Source organism: Pteropus alecto, unplaced genomic scaffold (genome assembly GCF_000325575.1).
Source record: "Pteropus alecto unplaced genomic scaffold, ASM32557v1 scaffold7, whole genome shotgun sequence".
NCBI classification, from domain to species: domain Eukaryota; kingdom Metazoa; phylum Chordata; class Mammalia; order Chiroptera; family Pteropodidae; genus Pteropus; species Pteropus alecto.
The window spans coordinates 19,324,530-19,349,707 of NW_006494614.1; the positions used below are offsets into that span (position 1 = coordinate 19,324,530).

The 25,178-nt window shown below is 36.3% G+C and overlaps 1 protein-coding gene and 1 pseudogene across 2 annotated transcripts in view; one reads left to right on the top strand and one right to left on the bottom strand.

The window, feature by feature from the left end:
* FILIP1 (filamin A interacting protein 1) overlaps window positions 1-25,178 on the top strand; it is a 186,476-nt gene that overhangs the window by 58,864 nt on the left and 102,434 nt on the right. The window lies entirely within an intron of this gene.
* LOC102884902 lies at window positions 8,157-13,526 on the bottom strand (annotated as a pseudogene).

Sequence of the window (25,178 nt, forward strand, 5' to 3'; positions counted from 1 at the left end):
TTCAATTGGAACAATTTTTTTAGACTATGAGGTCCATGATGACACAAACCACCTAGAATTATTTTCTTTACCCAGTGCCTGGCATTTTGAAAGCACTTAATAGGTATACACTGAATGAAAATAATAAATGGGATCCTGAAAATAATTTATGATGACAGTAACATGAATTCTATCTTTAAATTTAATTTTGAGCAATAAATTTTAAAGTGACAAAGATTTATTCTAAAATTTCCTTTATAGTGATACATTCATATGTAGGGTATGGTATTTATAAAAATATGAGCTAAAACTAATGAAAACGATTTTGATAAAATCTAAACAGTCACCAAATGTAAGGTATGACCGGTTTATAATCTAAATGGAATGTACAGAGAAATAGAAAAGCTTTAATTCTTTGTTCTGGCTAGGACTATTGTTTGAGCAAAATCCAGCTATTTATAATCCTTAGAAAAGAAACTCTATTTTCACACAATTTACGTGTCGATCTTTTTCATAGGGTATCATAAAAGCATTTAAAAAAGTAGTTCTCTTATCTTCTGAGGTTTTGATTTTTTTCTTCTTTTTTTTTTTTTTTTTTGGTTTCCTGTTTTATATTTCTTCTTATTCTCCCACTAGTCATTGGGGACATTTCCTTGGAGCAAAGGTATTGAGAGGACAGAGGGATGTTTAGGCCTATTACCTCAGTTTGCCCAGGAGTCCAATAATGCAGGCTCATTCTCTGCCTAGGACAGCTGGCTGGGTGTGGTGTGGAGGGAAACCCTTTGTTCACAAGTTATGTGAACCTCTCCACTCTGGTTTGTCAGCTCCCTGGCAAATCTTTGACTTTGGACGCAAGTGTCATTAGATGAAAAAATATGGATGACTGAAAGTAAACACATCACTACTCCTAGAAAAGTAGTTCTCAATTTGTGTTCTGTGGATGGTGAGTCATGCTAGTATACTAAGAACAGAGGAGGACAGAAAACAAGGGGAAGAAGGGTAAAGGACACCCTCCCTGGTTACAAATTTGGGAAATACTTTGGGCATTTTTGTTGGCTTGAATGGCAGCTGATGAAAATGAAACGTCAACAAAATAAGAAGGTAGTATTGAATTACTGGGAAAGTATTTTTTCTCATGGCTACATGAGAAACAGACTTTACTATTTATGTACATCTTAATTTTTAGACATTAAAATTATAGGAACATAGCCAAAATTAAAAATAACCTGTGTTTTGTACTTTCTTGATGTGTAACTATAGAACATTTCTTGACCTTCCTCTGCCTTTGCTCCAACTATTTAGTTACCATAGCGACCACCAAGTTTTACTATTTTTTTTCCTGATGCGAAAGGATAACAGCGAGGGAAAACTGAAAGCTGAACATGCAAATATGGAGTGTAGTTTTATTATAAGATGTAACTTGCCTGAGTTAATCCATTATGTTTTGTTACATAAACAATTAGTATTTTGTTGTAATTGTTCTCCATTTTAAGCTTCTCCTAAGTCTACGTCAGGTCACCGAATAGCTATGTACTTTTGTTTATACTCTTCCCTCAGCCTAGAAAGAGCTTGTTCATTCTCCAGGGCCCACTGGAGCACCATGATCTGAGGAATGCTCAGTCCTCAAAGCATACTCCTCTGTCCTAATCTGTAGCCATTTGTCTTCACATGTTTCCAATTTTTATAAGCTCAGGAGTTATTCAGAATCAGGTCCGATCCAAGACTGCTGCTATTAAAGCATTTCCCAAGCTTCCTTTTATTTTTTAAACCTGTTTAAATCTTGGTTTTGTAGAACAATTGTCACATAAGAAATCATTGGGGTATAAGCATGCATTATATTTATTTATAATGTTTATTATTATTTATGTATTTAGTTTTTTCTATTTTAGATATAATTCATAATATGCCTAATACATTAGGAGATTAGCATAACACTTATAATTTATATAAATAAATACACAAATGTTGGGATAAGTGATTACATTTTTAAATAATGATTGAACTGTCAAAAAAATTTAGGGTCCACTACCTTGGACTATGACATTCTTTTTTAAAATTTATTTTTAAATTATAATTGACATACAGTATCATATTAGATTCATGTATACAACATAGTGATTAGATATTTATATACCTTGTGAATTGATCATCGTGATAAGTCTAGTAATCATCTGTCACCATACATAGTTATTACCATATTATTGGCTCTATTCCTTATGCTGTACATTATATTCCTGTGACTTATTCTATAACTAGCAGTTTGTACTTCTCAATCCCTTTCACATTTTTACTCCATCCCTCTATCCCCTTCTCATCTGCAAACCATCAGTTTATTTTCTGTATCTATGAGTTTGTTTCTGATTTGCTTTGCTTGTCATTTGTTTTTTTGGATTCCACATATAGGTGAAACCATATGGTATTTGTCTTTCTCTGATTTATTTCACTTAGAGCCATACCCTCCAGGTCCATCCATGTTGTCACAAATGTCAAATTTTATTATTTTTTAGGGCTGAGTAATATTCCATTATATACATGTATATATACATACATATAATATATACATATATACCACATCTTCTTTATCGATTCACCTATTGATGGACACCTAGGTTGCTTACATATCTTGGCTATTGTAAGTAATGCTGCAATAAATGTAGGCTGCATATATCATTCTGAATTAGTGTATTCAATTTCTTTGGATTATTACCCAGAAGTAGGATTGCTGGGTCATATGGTAGTTCTATTTTTAGTTTTTTTTGTTTCCCATGGTGGCTGCACAAATTTACGTATCTACCAACAGTGCACACAGGTCACCTTTTACCATGTCCTTACTTGTTATTACCTATCTTTTTGATAATAGCCATTCTGACAAGTGTGAAGTTATATCTCATTGCGGTTTTGATTTGCATTTTCCTGATGATTAGTGATGCTGAGCCTCTTTGTATGTGTTTGTTGCCATCTGTATGTCTTCTTTGAAAAAATGTCTATTCAGCTCCTCCACCCATTTTTAAATTAGATTATTTTTTTGATGTTGAGTTGTATGAGTTCTTTTATATTTTGGCTATTAACCTTTTTTGGATGTGTCATTTGCAAATATCTTCTCCCATTCAGTAGGTTGCTTTTCATTTTGTTGTTGGCTTCCTTCATGGTGCAAACGCTTTTTAGTTTGATATAGTCCCATTTGTTTATTTTAGCTTTTGTTGTCTTTGTTTTAAAAGACATATCAAAAAATATATTGCTAGGGCTGACATCAAAGATTTTACTGGCTATGTTTTCTTCTTGGAGTTTTATGATTTTATGTCTTAGATTTAAGTCTTTAATCCATTTTGAGTTTATTTTTGTATGTGATGTAATAAAGTGGTCTAGTTTCATTTTTTTTCTTTTTCTTTTTGCCTCTATCTATCCAGTTTTCTCAACACTATTTATTGAAGAGACCATCTTTATTCCATTGTATATTCTTGCTTTTTTTGTTGTGGATTAACTAACCACATAAATGTGGGTTTATTTCTGGGCTCTCTATTCTCTTTCATGACCTTTGTGTCTGTTTATGTATCACTCACTATATGCTGTTATGATTACTATAGCTTTGTAGTATATTTTGAAATCGGGTAGTGTGATACCTGTATCTTGTTCTTTTTATTTAAGATTCCTTTGGCTATTTGGAGTGTTTGTGGTTCCATAAGTTTTAGGATAATTCAAGTTCTGTGAAAAATGCCATTGGTATTTTGGTAGGGATTGCATTGAATCTCTAGATTGCTTTGGGTAATATGCCAATTTGACAATTTTAATTCTTCTAATCCTGCAGCAGTTTATCTTTATATTTTTTGTGCCCTCTTCAATTTCTTTTTTCAATGTTTTATAGTTTTCAGAGTACAGGTGTTTTTTACCTCTGTGATTAAATTTATTCCTAGATGTTTTATTCTTTTTGATGTAATTGTAAATGGGATTATTTTCTTAATTTCTCTTTCTGGTAGTTTGTTATTGGTGTATAAATGCAACAGATTTCTGAATATAAATTTTATATTCTGCAACTTTACTAAATTCATTTATTAGTTGCAGTAGTTTTTGGATGTAATCTTTAGGGTTTTCTACATATAGTGTTATGTCATCTGCAAATAGTGACAATTTTATTTCTTTCTTTCCAGTTTGGGTACCTTTTATTTTATTTTTTTCTTGTCTGATTGCTATGGCTAGGACTGCCAATACTATATTGAATAAGAGTGCTAAGAGTGAGCATTCTTACTTGGTTTCCTATTCTAGAGAAAAAGTTTTTAGCATTTCACCATTATGTATTATGTTAGCTATAGGTTTGACATATATAGCCTTTATTATGTTATTCCCTCTATACCCACTTGTTGAGAGTTTTTTAATCATAAAAGATGTTGAATTTGTTAAATACTTTTCTGGCATCTATTGAGATGATCATGATTTTTATCTTCATTTTGTTTATGTGATGATCCACATTGATTTGCTGATATTAAAGCATCCTCGCATCCCTGGAATAAATCTTACTTGATTGTGGTGTATGATCTTTTTAATGTATTGCTGAATTCAGTTTACTAATATTTTGTTGAGGATTTTTATATCTGTGTTTATCAGGGATTTTGACTTGTAATTTTCTTTTTCCTTTCTTTTCTTTTTTTTTCTTTCTTTCTTTTTTTTTTTTTTAGTAGTGTCCTCGGCTTTGGTATCAAGGTAATACTGGCTTTGTAAAATAAGTTTGGAAGCTTTCCCTCCACCTCAATTTTTTTTGGAATAGTTTGAGAAGGATAGGTATTAATTATTCCTTGAATGTTTGGTAGAATTCACCTCTGACCATCTTGTCCTGAACTTTTGTTTGTTGGGACTTTTTTGATTACTGATTTGACTTTGTTAGTAATTATCAGTCTATTCAGATTTTCTGTTTCTTCCTGATTCTGTCTTGGCAGATTATGTTTCTAGGAACTTATCCATTTCTTCTAGGTTGTCTAATTTGTTAGCGTATAATTGTTCATAGTATTCTCATGATTCTTTGCATTGCTGTGGTGTCAGTCGTTACTTCTCTTTCATGTCTGATTATATTAATTTGGGTCCTTTTCTTTTTTCTTGATGAGTCTGCCTAAAAATTTATCAGTGTTGTTTATCATTTCAAAATCCAGCTCTTAGTTTCATTGAACTTTTCTATTGTTTTTTTTGGCGGGGGGGGGGGCAGTGGGAGGAGAGGGTGTATCTATTTCATTTCTTTCCTCTCTAATCAAGTATTATTCTCTTCCTTCTACTCACTTTAGGCTTTGTCGTTCTTTATCCGATTCCTTTAGGTATAAGGTTAGATAGTTTAATATTTTTCCTGTTTCTTGAGGTAAGCCTGTATCACTATGAATTCCCCCCTTAAAACTGCTTTTTGCTTTGTCTTATAGATTTTGGATCATTGTGTTTCTATTTTCATTTGTCTTGATATTTTTTATTTTTTCCTGATTTCTTCATTATCCAGTGATAGTTTAGTAGCATGTTGTTTAGCCTCTATGTATTCATGCATTTTTTAGTTTTATTCTTGTAATTCATTTTTAGTTTTATACTGTTGTGATCAGAGAGAATGCTTATATGATTTCAGTCTTCTTAAATTAATTGAGACTTGTTTTGTGGACTAATGTGTGGTTTATTCTGGAAAATGTTCTACATACACTTGAAAAAAATGTATATTCTGATGTTTTGGGGTAGAATGTTCTGTAAATATTTATTAAGTCTATCTCATCTAATGTTACTTAAGACCAGTGTTTCCTTGTGGGTTTTCTGTCTGGATGATTTGTCCATCAATGTAAGTGAGATGTTAAAGTCTCCTGTTATTATTGTATTATTGTTGATCTCTCCCTTTATGTCCATTAATATTTGCTTTATGTATTTAGATGTTCTTACATTGAGTGCATAGATGTTTACGAGTTAAATTGATTCCTTGTTAGATTGATCCCTTTATATTATACCCTTCTTTGTTTTTTATTAAAGTCTTTATTTTATAGTCTGTTTTGTCTGATGTAGGTAATACTATCTCAGCTTTCTTTTTATTTCCATTTGTATGAAATATCTCTTTTCATACCTTCACTTTCAATCTGGTGTGTCTTTCTATCTGAAATAAGTATACAGGCAGCATATGCATGGGTCTGGTGTTTTTTTTTTTTTCTTTCTTTCTTTTTATCCATTCAGCCATCCTGTGTCTTTTGATTGGAGCATTTAGTTCATTTACATTAAGGTAATTATTGATAGGTATGTAGTTATCATTTTATTAATTGTTTTCTGATTGCCTTTTGCAGTTTTCAATTTCTTTTTCTTTTCCTGCTCTCTTATCTTGTACAATGATGACATTTTAGTGTGTGTGTGATTTGTTTGGATTCCTTTCTCTTTATTTTTTGTGTATGCATTACAGGTTTTTGGTTTGTGGTTACCATGAGAATGTTGGTTGCTTAAGTTCAAATGGATTCTAAAAAGACTTCATTTTTTTACTCACCCCATGTTTATGTTAATGACATCATATTTTATGTGTGTGTGTGTATGTGTGTGTCTGGTGTGTGTATCCTTTGGTTTATTATTGTGGTAACATATGAGATTACTACTATTGTTTTTTAATCTTCATATTAGCTTTATAATTTGTTGATTCACTACTTTTACTAAATGTCTGCCTTTATCAGTGAGAGTTTTTTCTTTCCTATATTTTCTTATTTTTAGTTTTTGCCTTTTCTTTTCCATTTAAAAAGTCCCTTTAACATTTTTTGTAGTGCTGGTTCAGTGGTGATGAAGTTCTTTAGCTTTTGCTTGTCTGGAAAACTATCTTTCCTTCAGTTCTGGATGATAATCTTGCTTGTTAGAGCATTCTTCATTGTAGGTTTTTTCCCTTTCATCACTTTGAATATATTGTGCCATTCCCTTCTGGCCTGAGAAGTTTCTGCAAAAAATCATCTGATAGTTTTATGGAAAATTCCTTGTATGTAACTAGCTGCTTTTCTCTTGCTTCTTTTAAGATTCTCTCTTTGTCTTTAACTTTTGGCATTTTAATTATAATGCATTTTGGTGTGGGCCTTTTTTGAGTTCATCTTGTTTGAGACCCTCTGTGCTTCCTGACTTGTATGTCTGCATTCTTCACCAGGTTAGGGAAAATTTCAGCCTATATTTCTTTAAATAGGTTTTCTGTTCCTTTCTCTATTCTCTTTCTCGGATCCCTATAATGCAAATGTTGGTATGCTTGATGTTATTTCAGAGTTCTCTTAAATTATCCTCATTTTTTTTAAAAAAATTCTTTTTTCTCTTTGCTATTCTGATTGGATGATTTCTACCACTTTGTCTGCCAGATTGCTGATTCATTCTTCTGAATCATCTAATCTTCTGTTTATTCCATCGAGCATATTTTTCATTTCAGTTATTGTGTTCTTTTGTTTTGATTGGTTATTTTTTATTTTCTGTCTCTATGTTGAGTTAATCTATTCCTCTCTCAAGTTCACTGTATATCTTTATAACCACTGTTTTGAACTCTTTATCTGGTAGATTGCTTTCTGTTTAATTTAGTTCTTTTTCTGGGGTTTTTTCTTTTCTTTAATTTGGAACATATTCCTCTGTATCCTCATTTTGACTGTCTCTCTGTCTTTGTGTGTATTAGGTAGATCTGCTATGTCTTCTGGTCTTGAAAGAGTGGCCTTACATAGAAGGTATCCTGTGTGACCCAGCAGCTCAATCCCCTCTGGTTACCAGAGCCAGGAGCTCCTTGGGTGTCCCGTGGGTGGGTTGTGTGTGCTCTCCTGCTGTAGTTGGGTCATGATTGCTGAGAGCGCAGTGGTAGTTCCTCAGGCTGACTGTTTATGAGGACCAACCACGACTACTGTGGGTGATCTGGTGTGCTAGGGAGCTGGACCCATGGAGCAGGAAGCTCTTTGATGGGCCTCTGGTGCCAGACATGGCTGCCCATTTGGTGCATTGATTGGGGAACTGCTTTGGTGGACCTCTAGCATAGGCTGAGACCAGTTGCCACCTGTGCTGGGCTTGGGGCCACTTGGGAGAGGTTACAAAGTGAAACAAGCTCCACCACTTGTGCTGGGCTTGGGAACTCTTGAGAAAGGCTGCAATGCAAGCTGAAGCCAGCCACCACCTGTTCTGAGCTTCGGCGTGCTTGGAAAAGACTGAAATAAAAGGAGAGGCTGGGCTGGCTGTCGTCCGTGCTAGGCTTGGGAACACTTGGAAAAGGCTGGGATGCAAGCAGAGGCCAGTTTCCACTTTACTGGGCACGAGGGTGTTTGGGAAAGACTGTGATGCAAGCTGAGGCTGACCACCACTTGTGCGAGGGCCTGGAGTTGCTTAATAAAGGTTTCAACATGGTCCAGCGGGTTGGGCAGGGCAAGAATCTCAGTGATAGCCAGGTTAATGGAGATTGACAGATTGGCTCCTGCCTGTACTGCACCAGCCTGGTGGAAGGAGAGCACAACAAAAGAAACAAAAGAACAGTGGTTCCTGCCAGTGCTTCCATCCCCAGAGAGTGTTCCCATCATTCCCTCCCCTTCTAGCCCTCACCCTAAAATTAGTCTATTTAATTCCTCCTGGGTATGACCCATGTGCTTCAGGAACTGCTGTCTATGCTGCTGAAGTTTGGAACAAGTGAGTTTGTGTACAAACCCTTTAAGAACAGTGTCTAGGTCTCCCTTTGTCCTTCTTGGATGTAATCCCAGCTGGTCTACAAAATTAGGTATTATAGAGACTCCTCTTCTAGGCACAGATGCCCTGAGTCAGGGGGTCTGATTAGGGCTCAGACCGCTCGCTCCTCAGGGGGGTCCATTCAGCTCAGATATCCTTCATGTTTGTGGGTCACCACACTGTGACCCACAAACCTAATCAGACTGCATCCTTGTTCCCCCTACCTGTCTCCACATGGCTTCTTTATATCCTTAGCTATAGGAATTCTGTTCAGCTAGTCTTTGGGTGGTTTTCAGCAGTAGTTGTTCTAGATTTAGTTGTAATTTCAATGTGTTTGTGGAAGGAAGCAAGTTCAGAATTTACTCCACTGTGTTGATCTCACCTCCTCTTTCAGGATGACATTTTTGAGAGAACATGTTTTATTTACTTTTGTGTGTGTGTGATTCCTCACACCTAGTATGGTTCTTATACGGTTGCTATTTAGTGTAGTGGAGCACAAAAAGTTTGTGGAATGAAATAAAACCCATAGTTCTCAAGTTCAGAAAGTCAGGAGTTTAATAGTAACAGATTAGTGTGGCATTTCCTCATCTTAGTTTCTACCTAAATTATTATTGCAGAGCTTCCTCTCTGTCTTTCTCAGGTTAATTTAAAAGGTGATCCCCAGTGGGTTTCTATCAGCCCTTCAAACACTGTTCTGCTCCTGCATTGGCTTGAGTATCTACTGATGCCTCTGCCATCTCTGCTGGTTCCAAAGGTGACCATGCAGAAGTTCCCCAAATCCTTCCTCTGCCTCCTGCATGGCCAGTTCTCAAAGAAAGGCCTAGAGAATCTTTCCTGGTGCACCTCTTTGTTTCCATTTATGCCTTTATTATAGCTTCCCGTTAGCTTCAGCTTTGGCTGCATGTCTGTGGAGGCATCTTCAGGAGCACATTTCCTGCTATGCACAACATTCTCTCTCTTTTTGCAAAATGACATTGGCCTTTGATTATATTTATGACAAACTGCAGCTTTTTTCTTTCGGACAATTCCTTTCCAGGAGGTTTTATTGACCACGTGGCACACAGAGTCTGCCTCTTGCCTCTACTGCCTCCCTCATGCATTTCTGCCTGTCATTCAAGCTTGTCCAGATTGGACCCAAACTCAAATGGTTTCAGAAGTCAGGTGGGGAATAAACAGGTGAAACTGGCAGAGTGTTTGCATATTAAACCCATGAATAGGGGTAGTCATGACTAAATATTCTTTTTTTTTTCTTAAAGCACAAAACTCTTTTGATGTAGCTTATTTTGTTTTTCTCCCTATTTATAGAGAAGAATTTCTTTACTGAAAGAAAAACACAGTTCAAAGTACTAATAAATATATGGCAATTGACTCTTGGATCTCAGTATTCAATAGGTCATGGAGAGTGGTAAGGTTGAGGGATGAACTAGCAAGTAAATTGTCCATATAAATGGGTCAGCCATGACTCAACTCCAGCTAAATGGAGATGCATGGGAAGATGGACGCAGTAGTACCAGATCTTCTGATTTTTTCAATAAGATCTGAAAAATCTAGATTATTTTGTGAAACCTAATTTTTAAAAGTCTGTAAACACACACACGCACACACACACACCCCATATCTGCAAAGAGGTTTTGGCCTATAGGTCATCATTATGTAACCTACATGTCTATACTCTCCAACAGGAACCCAGCTGAAGGATGAATGAATAATTAAGCATGTATTCAGTTATGCCTAATTAATATCATTTTTTTCTAGTCAATTCAAGTATTTCTAGTTTAAATTATGGGAAGAACAGAGAGTTTCTAGTTGAAATAGGTAAATATGTTGAGGCTTCTCTGCAAATTTCTGGACCTATCTTAGTCCTACCTTTCTCTAGAGTGCTGGTTCTCAATGTGTGGTCTGAGGACCAACAGCATTAGCATCAGCTAGGGAGTTATTAGAAATGCAAACTCTTAGGCCCCACCGGAGACCTATGGAATCAGAAATCTTTGGGCTGGGACATAACAACCTATGTGCTCATCAGCCCTCCAAGTGATTATTATATATACTCTGAAGTTAGAGAACAATTGCCCTAGGCCTTCAGAGTTTTTCTATCTGGCAACGTACTCCTAGAGCCCTGGCAGGATGGTATAACTGTGGTCTTCCTGTTTCCCTACCCTCAATGCCAGGTTTAGGAGCCAAGATGTGTCTGCTAGGTAATCCCTGGATTCAGTTTGGCTCTCCAAAAAAGGAATGCTGGACTAAGACACAAAAGAAAATGTTGGCACTTAGTAGTGGGGGAAGGGGAACTTGGGAATTAAGCAAGTTGAGAGCAAAGAGGAAAAAAAAAATATGTTCCCAGATTTCTTTTTTTCTTTTCTTTTCCTTTCTTTTCTTTTCTCTCTTTTTTTCTTTTCTCTCCTTCCTTCCTTCCTTCCTTCCTTCCTTCCTTCCTTCCTTCCTTCCTTTCTTTTTCTTTCTTTCTTTTTCTTTTCTTTATTTTCTTTTTAAGAGACAAACGGTTTATTTGGTAACAAGTTTTTAATTCCTTTTTTCTTCCCTGGTGACTGAACTGCGAGAGTCAAATGAATAACGACGTACGAGAATTCCCTTGCAGTCTTTGATCTTTTGCTGAAATGCAAAGATGCCTGAGTTATGTGACTTGCAATTATTATTTTCTAGACAGAAGTGCCAAGCTGTTGTGCTTTCCAATGTACCAGCAGTTGCTGCATTTTCCTTCTTGTCTTCAGAGTTTCGTGGCAGGAAACAGAAGTACTTCCTTGATGTTATTGGAGTCTGTGAGAAACTTGGTGACTTGGTCGATGCTCATGCCTCAGCCAGCTGTGGGGGCAGCCGTATTCCAGAGCAATGCAGAAGTTTTCATCTATGAATGAACATGGCCTAATCAATGCCAGGGGCCTTGGCTTGTTCTTCAAAAAGCTGCTGCCATTTGCAGGGGATCATTTAGCTCAGTGTAGGCATTGAATATTTTTTTCTTCATGACAAACAGCTCAAAACACTCTTGAGTTACTAAACTCTTTTCAGAGCAGTGCCATTTAGCCAAAGGGCTCATTATCTGCAGATGATCACACATAAATGTAGGATCAATGTATGTCACTTTCAGGAATTCCCCAATAGGTTTATCTAGGAGCCTGGCTGTGGTCTTAGGTGGAGGGCATTCAATAGCTTTTGCCACAGATATCATCAAGGATTTTGTAAGTTTCTTCTGTTTCGAAGAGGTTACTGGCAGTTTCACCCCCAGGGCTATCTCAAGGTCTTCTACATGCCGATTCTCTGGAAGGGTGGGGTGAAGTCGATCCCGAAGATTTAGCCCTTCGAGCCATCTGGATGGTAGGTGACCTTATAACTGCCTGTAATGTACTTCACCATCCTTGAAATTATCTCTGTCATTTCCATGAGATCACGGTTGTCCACAAAGGCCATGTAGAACTCACAGGTGGTAAACGCAAGATTGTGAGTCAAGTCAACTTTTTTCATTCTAGAACTGGCGTCCAATATTGTAAATTGGATGCCGATCAATGCAACCAACAACCAGCATCTTAGAGTAGAATTCTGGAGCAATTCTCATACATAAATTCATATCCAGCTCATTGTGGTAGATGATAAAAGGCTTGGCCGCAACTCCCTCTGGGACGATGTTCACCATGGGAGTTTCAATCTCTAGGAATTCCAACTCATCCAAGAAACTTCATATATATGTGATGATCTTAGAGCAGATGATAAATTTCTGCCTCACAAAGTCATTCGGGATCAAGACCAAGTACCTCTGATGATATCACGTTTTCTTGTCCTTGAGGCCAAAGTGAAGGTGAGGTAACATGTGCAAGGAAGGAGACAGCAGAATGATCTCATAGGGAATGATGCTCAGCTCACCCTTCTTGGTTTCCCCAGGATTTCCCTGAACCCCAGTTGTGTTTCCCCAATGCGGTTCATTATTTTTTAATATATTTTTAATTATTTTTAATTGAGGTATAACTGACATGTATCATATTAGTTTTGATATTCGCATACATTGTGAAATGATCAGCACATTAAGTCTAGTTAACATCTGTCACCATACATAGTTACAGAGTTTTTTGTTCCAGTGATGAGAACTTTTTTTAACATCCCATATGTACTATTTTATTTTATATTTTATTTTATTTTATTTTTAAAACATTTTATTTATTTATTTTTTCTTTATTTTTCCTCTCCCCCCTCTCCTGCAGTTCATTTTGATATGAATAAGTTCTTCCAATTTATAATTCCTGGAATTGACCATGACTTACAACTCTACCTCCTTTCCTCGAATGTCATAGATGAGCTTTCCCCCAGAAGCTCTTTTGGCATGGATCTTACCTGCCATCTTTAAGGTGATATCACTCAGATTGTCCTCAGGCTTCAGGTGACTATATTCTTGGATGAAGTGAGTGAGCGAGACATCTACATGGATCTTGTATGGGTGCGGGTCTTCCCCATTGACCTTTAGTTGGTGGGCTGCTTGGCCGTGGTCCTTGTAGTATTAGTTTGGGTCCAGGCTCTCCTCCTTGGCACCCACGTCATGGTCAATGGTGTAGGTGGTGGCAGCAGCACTGGCTTGGCTTAGTTGTTTCTCACTGAGCTCCTTCTGCTTGGCCTCCTTCTCTGCTACCTTCTCTGCTTTTAAGCTTCTCTTGAGCTTACTTATTTTATTAGAAAGTGGCTTGTCTTTGTGAAGTGCTGTGAAAGAAACAAATCAATATAGTCGTAGCTCCATTTGACCTCACTGTGCCCAGGAGGTTTGGAGCAGGGACTCCTAATAAGTCTTATGACAACTCATGTCAACATGCAGAACATCCTGGAACTTACGATTACTACCACTTTTTGCTCAGTTTCAGCTGGCTACCATCTACATTCACCTCAGCCCTCTGCACCACAGCCATCTGTCCTGAGGGCCCAACCAGAAAGGCCCACATTCCTTCTTGTCCTCCATCTGCCATGGTTTATTTTACATGGGAGAATAGCCTAGCAGTGTGATTTATTTATTTGTTTATTTGTTTGTTTGTTTGATAGGTGGGATTTATTTATTTATTTATTTAAATGCTAGTTTATTTTTTTCGTACTATATATACATAATTTTTTCTAACTTTTTTTTTTTATTTTCCCCCTCCTACTTCTGTTTTAATTGCAAAGATTCACTAGAATTAAAAAAGAATTTTGGAGTTAGGGTAGTGATGCTGCTATATGATTTCAATTTAGCCAGGTTGATTTCTTAACACCATTCTGAGATTTTAGAAGAACGAAAGTTCAGGAGATGGGTGAGGGGTCATGTTTGGGCTTGGGGTACACTTCAGGCAAGTCTGGGCTGGGAAACCCTCTTGAGAGATCAGTGGGGCTTCCTATTTATAATTTCAGTGAAAGACATAGGTGAGGAACACATATGGGAAAACAAGAAAGGTGCCTAAAAGAGAGAGGTAAGGAGGGCCAGAGAAAGACAGTGGGTAATTTGGGGCAGAGTACCCTTTTATCGTTCCTTCTTTTCAAAAGCTCCTTATCATCCTCTTCTTAGAGGTGTTTCGCAATAATGTCATTGTTGGAAAGTCCCTGAGCTTTGATTGCTTCCAGGCCACAGATACGAGTCTTATTTCTTGCTTTTCTTTTTCAGAGCTAGAGCAGGAGCAATAGCAATGCAATTTAAAGGAAAACTGCTTTATATCTATTGTCTGAAAGTCCTGTAGTAGTTTATGGTTTATAAAATTATAAATAGTTATATTTCATGGTTAAGACACCCCATAAAACTCAAAGACATAATTCTAGTACTTTATTTTTTTATGACTGAATTCATCTTTGTTCTTTAGTTACCTCTCCTATTTTCCTTCCTTCCAATCCCTAACCTGGATGTTTCCTGGTAAATTCAACTTTATCTGGTAATTTTTTTTCACTTAAATTCAGAACGCATAGGTCAGTTCTAAAACAAGTCAGAATTTTATTTCAGTCTTTCCTTCCTCTCCTCCCAAGTTATCCTTTTCATTTCGGGGGTATTGCACAAAAACTGTGCTTCATCTGTCAGGGGTGGGAGGGGAAATTTGCTAACATGGCTACCTTGGTGGAAGTGACTAAGCTAGTGGGAGCACCTGCAGTATCTGGCTTGGAATGACTGCCCTGCTGCTGGTGCATAAGGGAAATGTGGGGCTCTGGTTAAAAAATAATTAAGAATTTCAAGAGAGTGACAACAGAGCATTAAACTGAGTGTGGGGCCCTATGCAACCTCACAGGTTACACGCCTATGAAGCTAGTCCTACATGTGTTCTCTGTTGTCATCTCCCAACCTGGCTCCTGGCTCCAGATACGAATCTTATTTCTTGCTTTTCTTTTTCAGAGCTAGAGCAGGAGCAATAGCGATGCAATTTAAAGGAAAACTGCTTTATATCTATTGTCTGAAAGTCCTGTAGTAGTTTTATAAAGTCATGGCCACAGCTCTTTCTAGGGAAGTGTCCTGTCTCTACTGCTATCTTAGAACTCTATCATAATTCTCAAAGGTGCTACAGATTTTTTGAAGTGTGGCTACACCTTCCATTTCACCCCAAGTTTGGGTGGTCTGCTTTGAAGCTCTCTGCCTTGGCGACTCTTCTACTAGCATGCTAGCTGTCTCTCCTAGCTGCTTTTCGCCCCTGATGGGCACTTGGCCACTTCTGTATCTCCTTCATATGGCATCAGTCTCTCTTACCCCTTTGTACAAACACATGCTGCTAAATATCTATCATCTGTCAGCATATCCCATTGCATGACTAATGCCAGTGGGAATTCTCTTGAATTTTAGCACATCAGGTTTGTCCACCTTAGATTCCTCAAACTTTATAAAGGAACTGTTTATATTTGTATCCTCCCTCAACTTATCTGGAAGAGAAAAAGAGGATAGGTGGGCAGATGGCATAGCTACTATGTTATCTTTTTTTCTCATTTTTTTTCCTCTCTCATTTTCAGCCATTTTTCTAATTAATATAAACTGGGGGAGGAGTGGGGAGTGGCAGAAACCATTTCTATTTCTCTCAGTTTAAATGCACCCATCAATCATATTTGTCACACAGTCTAAATCAAGGTTGGCAAACTAAGGGCTAGGGGACAAATCTAGCCACATCCATCCATTTATGTATTGTCTATGACTGCTTTCATGTAGCCATGTAGATGTGATCTCAGGACCTGCAAAGCCCAAAATATTTAATATTTACCTCTTTACAGAAAAAGCTTACTGACCCCTGTGCTAGGTGATCACAGTTTAAAATACCTATAGCAGAGTGTCCAGAGGTGTTTGATGATCCCATAGTTAATCTGCCACAGTTTAAGTCTTCCTACATTACTACTGCTAGTAAGTACTTTCACAGACATCCAGAGAGCAGAACAGGCATTATGATTTCACATTTACACAGTGAGTAGAACATGCATTATCATCCTCATTTTACAGATGAAAAAACTATGGGTTAGAGAAGTTAAATAACTTGTTCAGGATTACAGAATAAATGAGCGTGGGGTTAGGGATGGGGATATAGCTCTCCTGATTTCTCGGAGTTAATGGCAAACAGGTCCAGGAGGATTCAGCATGTGAGGAAAACAATTGCTAAGGATTTTGATGTATGAGGTGTGGGCCACCTTAAGGTCCACTGTGGGTTTGAGTGATATGCTGAGGTAGGGTGACTTGAGGGTAGAGAAGAGAGATGGCTAGGGGCCATTGTGTTTGAAAAATTATTCCAAAGGGTGATGACTCATTTTCTTACATACTTCCTGCCTACACACCAAGTCTGAAACTTATGCATTATGGTAGCATGACATTTTAGATAAATTAAATTCTTTGCATCTTAATTAGCTGATCACAAAGTCCTCTTTACCAACATTTGCATTTATAGAAACTAAGTTTAGGAAGACTGGTTGATAGATATAGAATTCACAGCCTTTTCACACAGTATCAGGATGATAAGCATCTTTAAATATCAGGTAAACATCTTTGACGATCATGTAGCTTCGGTTACATTACAGAATGTGTTTCAATAAGAATAATTTTTATTTTTCTCCTTGCTTGGTTATAAAGCAGCTTTGCTCTGGTTTTAATTAAGGCTCCCTGTACTCTGATCTAATCCAAGCGATGCTCAACGACAGAAAAAACAGAAGTCAAGAGGAGTTCAAAAAAGACACAACCCATGACCCCGTACGTTACCACTGATTTTAAGCTGTTCTTTTATGTTAAGAAATGGTTTTAAAGATATTTAAAAGAAAAGGCATTTAAAGTACACCTAAATACAGTTGGCATATGTGCAGGCATTTAGAACACATGAAGTCATATTCAGCATACAGATATGTGCAGTATTTCACTTTCTCCCCTGTCAGCATGAAGCAGTCTTATCAGCCAAACCACTTCATGTCTTTCTCCTTGAGTAGATTAACCTGTCTTGTTAACATTGACCAGCAATTGAGATTTGACTCACATTGCTTGAAAATGCAATAAAATTATTCAAGAATATTTGCTACATAAAGGCAAACCATTTTTGTAACAGGAAATTTTGTGCAGTTGGCTAACTAGAAAAATTGGCTTCTGCCTAATCCTGAATTTTTCTTAATTTGCCTAATTTAAAAAATCATTTCAATTTATATCCAGTCTTATAACAATTGTTATGTTTCTGGAGTCTTAGTGACTTTTCTAATTCCAAAGAAGTCAGAAGTCAGAATTGCAAAGGCAAAGTCACTCTTCAGCTCCTTTGAAAAACTTAAGCACTGAGAAGTAGGAAGACAGTGTGAGAGGCGCAGTGGGGAAGAAAATGTGGTCTTAGAAGAATAAGATATTACACAAGTAGAAATTAGGGGGAAAAAATCTACTGGAGTAGTAGGATTCTATATTATTGTTGTTTGAGACTATTTGTTGGATGCTATACTGTATGACTAAACTTATTTTAGCCCCATGAAAGGGTGGCTGTGAATTAGATTTCTCCTTGCACATGGAAAATTCAAACATGCTAGTTCAGTCTTTCCAGATACTTGCCATATTGTTTTGGACAAATGTCTAAATGTCTCTAAACCTCGCTTACCTTATCTTCATAAGAAGAATAATTATAGTACCTGCTTTATGGATTATTATCAGAATTTCATGAGCTGATACTAAATATGTATACTTAACCCAGTGCCCAGAGCATAATAAGCTCTTTAGTAGGTGTCAGCTACTATTATTGTGAATAAAGGTAACATTTAAGAATAATTGATCAAATATAGGCTGCTGAGATAAAGTCTAAAATATTTGTCTTTCTGGCTGTACAGATAGGTCTCTTTTATAATGGAAAGGAAATGACGGATTTTTATACAATTCTGGGTATGAGCCTTTTTAGAAGTGAGAAATACAGGAAAGAAATCTAGTCTAACCAGGAATCTGGTAATTTTCCAGAGATGTTCTTTTTGTCAGATGACAAAACAAATATTTAACAACATAATTAAATGATGACATTCTTCAGAGGCCACGGGTACTATTAAAATATCTGAAAAAAATTATAATGCTCAAGTAGAAAGAATATAGGTAAAATTATCAGAAAAAAATTTGAGAGCCTTACTCTTTCTATGTAATCAATGACTATGGGTTACAAACTATGTCTAGTAGAATAATGATATCAGAATTACAATAACAAAGTATTATAAATATAAAAATATTTAAAATGTATTTGAAGTTATAGTATGAGTCATTAGTATTGAAAATGCCAGAAAAAAGTTATGTCACTTTGTCATTTAATAGTATATTTCTAGATGGTTAAATGATTTTTTTTTATACAATTGTATAAAAAAGAAAATAAAGTAAAAAAGAAAAAAAAATCACCTTCAAAACATGTTATAGATACTAGAAATTAGAATAAAGAGATAAAATGGTATCCTTTTTTAATCATCATATTGGTAAAAGGGATCACCCTATTTTATTTACATTTAAAATTGTTAAACCCTCAAATTGTACATTTGTTCAGATTTAAATATTCAATTTTAAAAGATTTCTTATTTTATGGTAGTCCCTGATTTATCCTCTCTCTCTCTCTCTCTTTTTTTTTTCTTCTGGAAACCTTTACCAGGTTTGCTGTTATCTTTCTTGAAGGATATTAAAGAGAATTTCATAAAATATTTTACTATGATTTAGGCTAGGGTAAAATAATATTTTTTTATTTTGCTGCAGCTATAATATTTTCCTTGAACTTTTGATTACAACATCACTGCAGTGACTCTAAGGGAATCTACTCTTTTGATATTTAAAAGAATTTTCAGTTGGTGTGGATAGAACTGTCCTAGTAGAATGAAAATGCCTTAAGTAATCAAAAACCTTGGTTATTTTGAAGATTTTATGAGATAAGGAGAATCAAAAAATCACTTATGGCTTCTTGTATAAACAGGATAAAGAAAAAAATTTTTTTTTAATTGTAAAGAAAATTTAAGGGCAAACCTAATAACATTTATGAACAGTCTTGGCTATTAGAATGAATAATAATCTCATGAGAAACCTCTGAACATTTCATGAGTTGGGATATTTATAAGTAGACTTACTCAAGTAAATAAGATATGCAGAGAGAGTAATCTGGCATTGATAGAGAATGTACTAGTTGATTTGATTAGTCTGTTGTATCTTAAAATTCACATAAAACTAGAGGAAATGTTTTCTTTTACCTTTAATTTTGCATGCTTTGGGTATGTCATTTACGTCTAAAATAAAGAATCAGGACATACTAATGTTCTGGAAGCCCCATGTGCAGCAGGCCCTTTGCCAGGCCACACTGTAAAAAGTTGGCATTTCTGTAACTATGTGCTTTCTTTTTTAATATGTGCTAAAAGTTTTTCCTTGTAATTCTAGAAAGTAATTTTAAAATAGAAATTATATAAATAAAATGTTTGTGACATCTCACCCTATGCACTAGGTAGGTTCTTGAAAAAGTATATAGATAAAATAAAACCGGGATCAGACAGGGGTTGGATACTTTAGAAGCATAGGAAAGCTGCCAAAACCTAATTTCTTCAGAAAAGAAACTTTTGTTGGAGGTAGGAATAGAGAGTATTGTGACCAATGCTGAATCGTAGCATGAAAAGCAAATCTGAAAGGAGGCCAGGGCAGGAGTGAAGGTGCTAGGGAAAATTCAAAGCCAGGATTTGTGGGAGCTAATGAAGATGGGAACTAGAGTGGGTATTTCATTGCTATAGACTTTTTTTCTTTATTCTTTTCTTTTTACTTTATCAAACACTTTAGAAATACTTGTTAGTTCAGCATAAATGACTCAATGTCTTTATAAACATTTTCTGACTCCTAGGATATTATTCATCTGACAGTATGCTCTAGCTATTGTCCAATATATGGGGGATGGGGATAGAGGACAGATGACAGAGATGAGAGAGGGAGTTTTAGAATAACTTGGTCTTTTCTTTACACACTAGTCAGCAAATTCTATGCAAAGTATTGCTGTCTAATTACTACAAATGGAAAAGTAAGTGTATTTTACGAACTTTGTTGGGATAATTTGCTTACTAAAGAGAAGAATCAGATTACAGCAATTAAAAAAAAAAAAGATTGCAAATCCGACGTGAATCTTTAGTTTATTTATACCTTTTTCTTGAGGAGAACTTTCTTTGAAGGATATACACTAGGATGAAGCAAAGGCTTTTTTGGCATCTTTCAGAACATTTATTATCTACATGTCCCAAACTTGCAGCCACGCAATCAACTATTAAGAAGCCTGTGGAGTGCCAGATGCCTTTTCTGTTACCTGCCTGCTACTCCTCTAAGCACAATGGACAGGATTTGGCTAACTGTGATTAAATATCTACTATTGTTCAGCTCTGGGGCCTTTTACACAATAAGTCTGTGATGTTCCCTGTTCAGACTTTGCATCCTGTTTTTATAAACTGTATCCTTAATAACTGACCAGTTTCCTTCTCAAGAAGATTTTTAAATGATTCATTATTTTACAAGTTCAGCAGCAGGTTTATAATTTTAGAAAAAGTATTTTTACTTAGCAACCTAATTTCAGTCGCTGTGTGAGTTTTGCAGAGTGTCTATGGAGGAAGACATTGATTTTTTTCCCATTTTATAATGTGAAGTGATAAAATATTACCTTAGTAAGCATTTGTAAATTTTTGTGGATCATTTGGTATACAGAATGTTTCTCCCCCATTCCAGTTCCTATGTGTTTAAGAACTTTTAGGCAAGCCCTATAGAGTAAGCAGGTATTTGGAGTTAGACCTTTGTTTAAATCCCAGAGCTTCTATTCACTAGTGATAGCTGTGTAATGCAGAAAAATATATTTAATCTCTTTAAACCTTAGCGGTGTCATCTATAAAACTGAGAATTATAGCACCTACTTCATAGCATTCATGTGAATATTAATTTAAATGAGATGCTGTATGTAAAACGCTTTGCACACTGTGTAGCGCTTAAGAAACAATAAGAAGTGAGAGCTATCATAATAAGGAAGAGTATGAATGTCACTAAATGTGATACATGGAAGTCCATTATTGTGTGGGCATTTTATCCTTATAAAATATAATAAAACAGTTTCAAGTGGACATTACTGATGGCAGACTTGGTTACACTATTGAGAAATTGTGTTTCTCCCTTACATGTTGTCTAATTCCTTCCTAAAACATATCTTGACTAGTTTGTTATCTCTGCGTAATTTTGAATTCTTGTGATAGAGCAGGTGGTAATTGCTGACTTTGTTGTGGAGATAAAGATAGTAGACCCTATTTGGCTTACCAAGAGAGGGCTAAAACTCATGTGCGCATGTCAGAGGGAAAGCAATTAATGTGAAATTTCAGTGTCATAGAGGAAAAATATTTGCTAAGACAGAATTAACATCATTGAGATTTTCCATCAGTCAAAGTAAATTAAGGTGAAAGAATAAGAAACTCAGGTTTTTGACCTGATTAGTGATATAATTAGATAATTCTAAAATGTGTTTTCTTCTGTGATTAATTTGATAATTAATTAATTCTCTAATTAATGTTCATTAAATTAATATAATTCTGTTAATTCTGCAAAAACTATTAATGCTACAATTTATTTAAAAATATTAGTATCAGACTGAAATTTTTCATAATAATTTTTTATTTTTCAATATGGTTGCCATACAATATTATATTAGTTTCATGTATACAACATAGTGATTAGACATTTATATAAATTATGAAGTGATCACCCCAATAATTCTAGTACCCATCTGACACCATACAGAGTTATTACAATATTATTGACTATATTCCCTATGCTATACTTTATATCCCTATGACTGTTTTGTAACTACCAATTTGTACTTTTTTTCATGCACACCCACAATACCCTCCCTGGCAACCCTCAAATGTTCTCTATATCTATGAGTTTGTTTCTGTTTTGTTTATTTTGTTCTTTAGATTCCACATGTAAGTGAAATCATATGGCATTTGTCTTTCTCTGTCTGACTTACTCAGCACAATACCCTCTAGGTCCACCCATGCTGTTGATTTGCAGATGGCAAGCTTTAATTCTTAAAAAACATTTTTTATGGCTAAGTAATATTCCATTGTGTATAGATATCATCTTTTCTTTATCTATTCATCTTTTGATGGACACCAAGTCATCACTATTTCTTGACTATTGTAAATAATGCTGTAATGAACATATAGATGCAAATATCCCTTCAAAGTGGTATTTTGGGTTTCTTCAGAAAAATACCCAGAAGTGGGATTACTGGGTCCTTCTCTGTCTCTTGTTATAGCCTTTGTTTAAAAGTGTATTTTGTCTGGTATAAGTATTGCTACCTCAGTTTTTCTTTTTTTTAATTTTCGTTTTCTTAAATATTTTTCTATCCCTTTATTTTCAGTCTATGTGTGTCTTTTGATTTGAAGTGTGTCCTTGTAGGCAGCATATGTAAGGGTCTTGTTTTATCTATTCAGCTACTCTGTCTTTTGATTGGAACATTTAATCCTTTTACATTTGAAGTAATCGTTATAGATATGTAGTTACTGCCATTTTATTTTTCACATTTTTGATCTTTTTCTTCTTTTTCTTCTTAAAGAAGTCTCTAACATTTCTTGTAACACTAGTTTGGTGTTGATGAATTCCTTTAGCTTTTTCTTACCTAGGAAACTCTTGATTCTAAATAGTAGCCTTGCTGGGAATAGTAATTTTAGTCATAAGTCCTTGCTTTTCATCACTTTGAATATTCTATGCCAATCCCTTCTGGCCTGTAAAATATCTGTTGAGAAATCAGCTGACAGTCTTATGGGAACTTCCTTATAGGTACTAACTGCTTTTCTCTTGCTGCTTTTAAGATTCCCTCTTTGTCTTTAACCTTTATCATTTTAATGATGATGTGTCTTGTGGTCGGCTTGTTTGAGTCCATCTTGTTTGGGCTCTCTGCACTTCCTGGGCTTATATGTCTATTTCCTTTGCCAGGTTAGGGAAGTTTTCTGTCATTACTTCTTCAAATCAGTTTTCAATTCCTTGCTCTCTCTCTTCTCCTTCTGGTAACCCTATATTGCAAATGTTGATATGCTTGTTATTGTTCCAGAGGCCCCTTATACTATCCTCATTTTTTGAATTCTTTTTTCTTATTGCTGTTCTGATTTGGTGTTTTTTGCTACTTTATATTCTAAATCACTGATTTGATCCTCTGCTTCATCTAATCTACTATTGATTCCCTCTAATATATTCTTCATTTCTGACTGATCCTCTTTTATGTCTTCTATCTCCATTTTTATGTTTTCTATCTCTTTATTAAAGTTCTCATTGAGTTCATCTACTCTCTCTCTAAGTTCATTGAGCATCCATATAACCAGTGTTTTGAACTCTACATCTGGTAGTTTGTCTTCATTTTGTTTTCTTTTTTTTTTGAGCATTGTTCCATTCTTTCACTTGGGACATATTTCTTTGTCTCTCCATTTTGGCTGCCTCCATGTGTTTGTTTCTATGTATTAGGTAGGACTCCTAAGTCTCCCAGTATTAGTAGAATGGCCTTATGTAGTAGATGCCCTGTGGGGCCCAGTAGTGCAGTCTTCCTTGGTCACCTGAGCTGGGTGCTCCAGGTTCGTTCCTTGTATGGGTTGTATGTATCCTCCTGTTGTAGTTGAGCCTTTGTTGCTGTTCGCATGTCAATGGGAGGAATTGAACATCAGGGTGATTGGTTGTGAGGACTGGCCCATGAGGGGCTGATCCTATGGATCAGGATTTACTTTAGCAGGGCCTGCCCAGTCTGCCCTTTAGGTGCGTCATCCTCAGATGCAGCCCTGAATGGTGCTCCAGCTCAGGTTGAAGCAGGCCACTGGGCATGCTGGCCCCAGGGCTTCCTGGGAGGGGCCCTGCTGTAGGCCAATTTTATCTGCAGCCTGTGCACTGCCCGGTTCCACCAGCAAGAGTCACCAAGCAATCCTCAGGTGGCCGCCACCCATGCTGGGCTTATAGGTGCTGTGAGAAGCCAAAATGTGAACCAAAGCCATCTGCTGCTAGTGCTGGGCTTGGAACTCATCAGCAAGAGGTATGGGGCATGCTGACTCCAGATGCTGCTTGTTTAGGTCTTGTGAACCTTTGAAAGGTTTTAGGAAAGTCTGCAGCATGAGCCAAGATAGGCCGTATGTATGGAAAAGCTACTGGAGGTGGCTTGGGTAGGCCTGCAAGTTGGGTGGGACAGAGTCTCAGGGAATCACCTGGAAAGGGCAACTTGTGTTAGCCAGGTTGATGGAGACTTAGATATGGTGGTGTCTGCATCTGCAGGTTGAGAGGAAGGAGGGGTCAAAAAAGAAACAATGGATTCTGCCAGTACGTCTGTCTGGGGAAAGCTGCCCCTCCAGCCTTCACCCTGAAGCCAGACAATTCAATTCCTTCCTTATGTTCATGGCACTTTTTGAGCAGCTGGCCCAGTGCTGGAGCTCAGAGTGAGTGAATCTGTCAATAATTTTGTGCAAGCCCTTTAAGAGGAATGTCTGTGACTCCCTCGGCTATAAATTCCACTGGTTGTCATAGCCAGAAGTTGTAGGGACTTCTCTTCTTGTTACTGGAACTTTGGGTTCTGGGACTTCTTGCTCCTCTGAGGAGACCTCCACAGCAAAGATATCCCTCCCGATTCTCAACAACTATATGCTGCTGTGGGACCAGCCCATTTCATGTCTTCACCCCTCCTACTAGTCTCGAGGTGGCCTCCTCTAGATGTGCCAGGCTTTAGGACTTCTGTTCAGTCAGACCTCAGGAGACTCCCAGTAATACTAAGAGTTGGTACTAAGTAAACATCACTTTCTGTATCTTTGCAAATATAATTGATTGAGTAAATGCATGTAACATATAGATAGTCATGCATTTGTCCTATTTTAAGAATATCCTAATGTTGTAGATCTTATAAAAGATATAGACAATCCAGGGAAATAAGATATAAACACATGCTACAGTCAAAAAGAAAGGCTGTGTATGATTAAGGCTGTGTATAATTAAGTTTAAAACATCACCTCTCACTTCTTGTGTTTTAGAAATCATTGTCTAGAATTTCTATTAATGCATGATCTAAATTTAAGTTGTCAAATCAATATTTGATGTACCATTCCATAGAGTCTTCAGATCTTATAGAGAAAGT